The following is a 6000-nucleotide window of genomic DNA, read 5'->3' on the forward strand; positions in this document are numbered from 1 at the left end:
TGGCTAAATAGTGCCAAAGAGGCCAGGCACAGGTGTTTGCGGGGTTATAACACATGGTTGTACGGAGATATTGGGGTCGCCTAAGCCATGTGCCATTCTGAATTTATTTGGAGACATTTGGGTATATTCAAGTGATGCAGGATGCTCAGGGAGGGGTACGGCGCTGTGAGCTAAGAGCCTGGGTCAGGGCAGCTGCCTTAGAGGAGCTGTCACAGCATAACGTGATGGGACGTGGGATAAGGACGGGCTGGACTGCTTGACGCTGGAACCAGCCTTGAAACTGAGCCACGAGGCCCAGTGTCCATGCACTCCCTAGCACGACCACCCAGCACCCAAACTTTTATGTGAAAGCATGAAAAGCAGCTCCTTTCAGTCCTGAAAGCAGGAAGCTTTTTGCGTTTTTCTAGTTATCTGCTGGTGAAAAAAAACCACTTCATTTCCTTTATGAGACTGGTTTTACCTGGATCCCACATGTGAAGATCCAGGCTGCAATCAGCCAGTGAGAGCGAGCAATGAAGGTAAGAAGGTACCCTAGACCCAAGGGCCTGACTTTTAATTTCTTGACTGCTTCCTCTGACTTTGATGTTTTATTGTTTAACGAAGGAACTCTAGCACTCCTTCAAACAGTAGGAGCAGCAGATCTCTTTGTTCTTTTTAGCCATTATTTCCCATTATGTGTGACCTGCTATGCTTTATGGGCTTCCCTGTTCTTAGACCAATCTGGACCACTGCTTTTAGGGCTTGGTATGGAAATTATTATTATTATTATTTTGACTAATTTCTGCAAAAACATGTAGGTTCAGCTCGCACCTTCAAAACCTGGGAGAAGTCAATTAATTCCTCCTGAAAACCCTTACTAGGCAAAACTGCTCCACTTGCAAACACCGGACAGAAGGCTAAAAAAAGAATCCACAAAGCGCTTTGCAAAGGACTGCTGGTAAAAGGCTCTATAAATACATCAAAACCAGATAGGAAATCAGTGGTATTGCTGACGACGAGGGTGTAAAAGGGGCAGGTGGCAATGAGGAAGCTGTAGCAGAGGAGCTCCGGGATGTGTTTGGGGCTGTTTTTGCTGCTGAAGCTGTTGGGGAGCTTCCCGCACCCCTCCCAGTCTGTACAGCGGGATCAGCCAGAGGAGCCAGATCAGCCTGAATTAAATAAGTAACAGAGTAAAGAGATAGTAGGAGCAAAGGAAAGTATCTGAAGTAAATGGGTAACAGAAGAGATAAGGTCAAATAGATATGGGGGTTGTTAATAAGTGGCCTGGACCCGGTGTCTCTGACACCAGGACCCAAAGGAGCGGTGCAACAGCGGCACAGGGACCACTGCACTGTGCTGGGAGGACAACCTAGGACAGGGCCGTGTCTCTCACCTTCAGCCCCTCCTGCCCTGCCTTTTCCACCGGCAGCACCGGCTGAAGAGGTTGGCTGGGGTGGATGGATGTGTGCAGCGTGTCCCGCGTGCCCTAATGACGTTAATTATTGGGGGTGTTGGTAAACCGCAGAGAGGCCGGGTGACGTGCTCTACGGCTGGTTGTTTATTGTTTATGTAAGAACAGCCCCGTAACAGAAACCAGGGATGTTTTTTTTCCAGCAGATAACTAGGCAAATGCAGAACACTTCCTGCTCGCCAGCCCCAGAGGTGCTGCCTTTCACGTGTAGGCTCCAGCCAGCCACCTGCTGGCTCCTGCCCTGGCGACACAGAGCTGGTCCTTGCTTCTCCTCCAAAAGCAAGTCAAGGCCAGCAGCAGCACCAGGCTGGCACCTCCTGGTGCAGCCCAAGGTGCTGGCCAAGGGGCTGTGCCTCGCCTGCTCCCTGCTGTCCCCAGGCCCTGGGCACCGACCCCCTGGCACCGCCTTTCTGTCTGGGCTGAAAGGCTGCCGTCCCTGGTAGCACCCTGAGGGACATCTGTCCCAAAAGGTTTCCCAGCTGGGCCACTGCTTTGTCGTCTGCTGTCAGCTTCCTAAAAGTGACCTTCAAGTCTGCCCGGAGCAATGCTCGTGGGGTGGGGAGGAGGAGAAGAGCTCTCTGCCTCCCTGAGGTGCCCCCCTTGTCCCCAAGGCCCTCACTGAGTGTCGCTGCCACCTGCCCATGCCCTCTGAAATGACCTGGTTAAGCATTAGAGGATTTCCACCTCTGCTTTAGTCATGGACAACCAAGTGCAGCTGGGAAAGTCTGCTGCATCAGGGAGACTTTGGAAAAAAAGACTTTCTCCGAAATCTTTTATCTGCAGAGATCCTTTTATAAGGCTGGTTAGCCAAAATAGGGAGCTGCCCGTGACAGAGACCACAGCAGGAAACCCTGGTGTCTTAGAATCACATTTTCTTTTTAAATAATTTGATTTTTCATGTTTAAAATATATATATTCCATATCTGGGACATCCAACAAACTGAAGACACTGTTGTAGTGCTAAGGGGCCTAATTCACTCTTGAATAGAGGAATGGTTAAACTGGTGGGAATCAGGGGTCATATCCAGGCGGATATTTCACTGCCTAACTTGTACTGAAATTAATAGGAACCAGGGTCCCTGAAGAGGAACCGTGGATCTGGCCCTATATATTGTTCCTGTAAATGAAGCAGGGCTTGTGCTTCACACACATAACTGTGTTATTATTCTTCTCATGGCAAGGTCTTTCCTTGTACAATTTCCATCACACTCTGCAGCAAGCTAATGCTGGGCGGCAACAGCTTTCCAGAAAAATAAGCAAAAAAGCAGGCTTCCAGCGGGCACAGCCCCAGGGTGAATTTCCTTGGCAAGCTGTTTGTGCCCCCCGTGTGCTCCACTCACATGGGTGCTCAGGACCTGGGCTTTTACTGACCTTGGTGGGAATTTTGCCAGAGATTTCAGTGGAGCCAAGGCTAACAGGCTCTACCTGATGACATAGGAAATCATATTTAATGACGATTGCCCCACATACACACACACACATACAGGAAATCTCTTTGGGGTTTTCTTTCCAATAACGCTTTATGAGAAGCCCTCTGCTAAATGTATGCAGTAGATGCTCCTGGCTTTTGTGGCTCTCCCGTAGCATTAATCAGTTCCAGTTTACGTGGGATGAGCTGCACAGGAAGAGAGAATACTTGTTTTTAATATACCAGGCAGGGCGGTAGGGATGGACGAGCCTTCAGGCTATCAAACTTTGTCCCCTCTCCGCGAGTTGGCAGAGTCCCTGCCACAAGATGGTGCTGGCTCTTCGCAGTTGCAGGAAAGGCCGCAAGAAATGCAAAACCTTTGAATGAGCAGGTTTTAGTCAGGGCTAAGCATTAACAGGGACCACAGGCATATCTCCAGCGTGCTGTTGACTTTTAACCCTCTCCTGTGTCACAGTCTCGTGCACCCTGATGCCCGTCCCTTTTAAGGCTCCTTAACTTCACACAGCACACGCAGCCCCTTGGGTTGCCAACCAAAGGCACAGAGATTTGTTCTGAATCTATTTTATTTTATTTTACTTTATTTTATTTTATTTATTAACTTAATTTAATTTTTATTTTATTTTCACGCAGGAGAGGGACAAAACTTGGCAAGAAGTTTTCAGGTGCCCTCCTCTGCCTCCCAGCACAGCTGCAATGTTTCCTCCCGGCAGCAGAGAGTGCTGGTGTTGCTCTTGGGAGGCTGAGAACAGAGGCTGGTCCTCAGACGGTAAAAATAGCTATTTCCTTTAAATAGGAAGCAGCAACGTGAGCTGCATCATCAGCCGGAGGAGAATATACTGTTTAACAATGAAATTCATGGTTGCTGTGTTTTGGCATGTCGCCTGTTACTGCCATCTGACATGGATTTTGTAGGAGTTGGAATTATTATTTTTGTAGCTTCCATGCAAAAAGCAGGAGAGGAGCTTTTTCCAGCGCTGTGAAGAGGCCATCAGCAAAGCCCCACAGTGCCCGTGGTGCCTTCTTTGTGTTCCCCCTGCCGCTCACGGCGCCAGAAAGGGAGAGGAAGTGTTTTCTCAATCCCCAAGGCTCAGACAAGTTTGCCTTTTATTTCATAGCTGATCCTACCACCCAGCTTGGCCCTAGCTCCTCCCCAGACTCCGAAAAGAAAAACAACACTTTTATTTATTTATTTTTCAGCCAGGCATCAGCCCAGCTTGGTCTTCACCCAGATTCCAGTTTTGCCCATCTATGGGGAGCTGCTCGGACCAAGGGCTGAGGGATGCTCAGGACCTGCTGCCTGTGTGCCAGGTCAGGCTGAATCCTTCTTCCAGCAGCCACCAGCTTCCCCGTGACTTCTGGAAATGGAGATGTTTGCTGTCTTAGCTGGTCTTTCTGGCACAGCAGACAGCTGTGCTCGAGGTCCTACGGCTTCTGAACTTACTGCAGATACGGTGGTTTAATGAGTTACATCCAAAAATGATGGAGTTATAAGGCATTATATCCAGTTATAAGGAGTTGTATCCAGTTATAAGGAGTTATAAGGAGTTGTATCCAGTTGGGAGATGTCTCCGGACATCTGGCACTGGAGCTGCTAACAAGCAACAACCCTCAAGCTACGTCACAGAGCCTCGAACCATGAGAAACCAGGGGTGTCCCAGGCTCAAGCCCACGCTTTGTGAGACGTGTGGGCAGAGGGGCAGCGTCACCCCTGAAGCAGGCTGGGGCTGTGAGACCAGCGTTTGGCCGGACTGGTGCAGGAAGGGGAGTCAGCCCTGGGAACCTAGAATGGCTTCAGCGACACAGCAGATTATCTAGATGTGACTCAGATGCTTTTATCCACACCTTCTGCCACAAGGGAGCTATGACAATGAAAACATGTCTTTGATACACTCAAAGTATCTCTGATAAAGCATTTTGTTTGTTTTGACTGATAACTGAAGAATCAAAGAACGAATTTAAAATTGCATCACTTGCAAATGCATGCCTAGGTCAGAAACACCGGGGTTATGTCCTACTTGCACCATGGCTTCAAAATGCAAGTGATAAGGGAGCAAGCACAAAGATCAGGGCTTTTCAGCCCAGGGTTTTCACATCTCCTTTCCAGCAGAACTGCGCAGTTATACCCCAAAAAACAAGTTCATGTGGTGCCTAAATTCTTGAGAGAAACTGAGAGGTCTCAATTCCCTGGATTAAGTGATCCTCAAGAATGGCGTTTTGGAGGCAGGAGATGTGAAAAGACACGGGAAGCAATGATGGGTGCTTTGGGAGATCAAGGCTGTGGCGTGGCTTGGAGAAACCCCGGTTTGCATGCAGGCAGGAGCTCCAGGATGCACCTGCAGCCACGCCAGGCATTAACGCCGCTTAGCAGCCCCAGGACACCTGAAACATTGAAAGTGTGGCCCAAGGGTCTGGAGACACCGGAGAAACCAGCGGCGTGTCCGAAAGCGGCTCTGGGAATCAGTGGAAAGAAGGGGAAATTTTCCCAAGTGGCGTTAGAGTTAACAAGTCCTGTCTGAGAGCAGCGACGCGCGGGGCGGGGATGGAGGGCGGGCGTTTCGAGCAAATCCAAGGCGATATCTTGCAGGGTTTATGTCAGACTGGCACAAAGGTCTGCAGGCCGCCGGCAGGTAACGCGTGCCATAAATCGCCTTTAAAACCAGCCATCGGCCACGGAGCCGATTTATGATTTCTTTTAAAAGCAGAAGGAAAAAGAGAGCTTGCCGGGATAATGGGGTCGTAAATCCGCCGTTCCCTTTAGACCTGCGGTGCAGATGTCCCAGGGTGCTGGGGACCGGGCAGGACAGGTCCCGTCCCGGCCGCCTGGGACCTGCCGGCACGGCGCGGATCCCCGCGGCAGCAAAAGCTCGGAGCCGCGGGGAAATCAGTGCGGGGCCAGCCTGCGGCTCCCACCCGTGTCCGCGCCCGTGCCCGTGGGCGTGCAACCCCGCGAGGAGCTCCCCGTGCCCCCGGGGGCTCGCACCGGAGCCGCGGGGTTCCGCCACCCGCCGCCGCGGGGAGCCCCCGGGCCGCAGCCGCCGAGCGGAGCGCGGCGCCCCCCCGGCACCGCCTCCTCCTCCTCCTCCTCCTCTTCCTCCTCCTCCTCCTCCTCCTCCTCGCACAA

Source organism: Anser cygnoides, chromosome 6 (assembly GCF_040182565.1).
Source record: "Anser cygnoides isolate HZ-2024a breed goose chromosome 6, Taihu_goose_T2T_genome, whole genome shotgun sequence".
In the NCBI taxonomy this organism is placed as follows: Eukaryota; Metazoa; Chordata; class Aves; order Anseriformes; family Anatidae; genus Anser; species Anser cygnoides.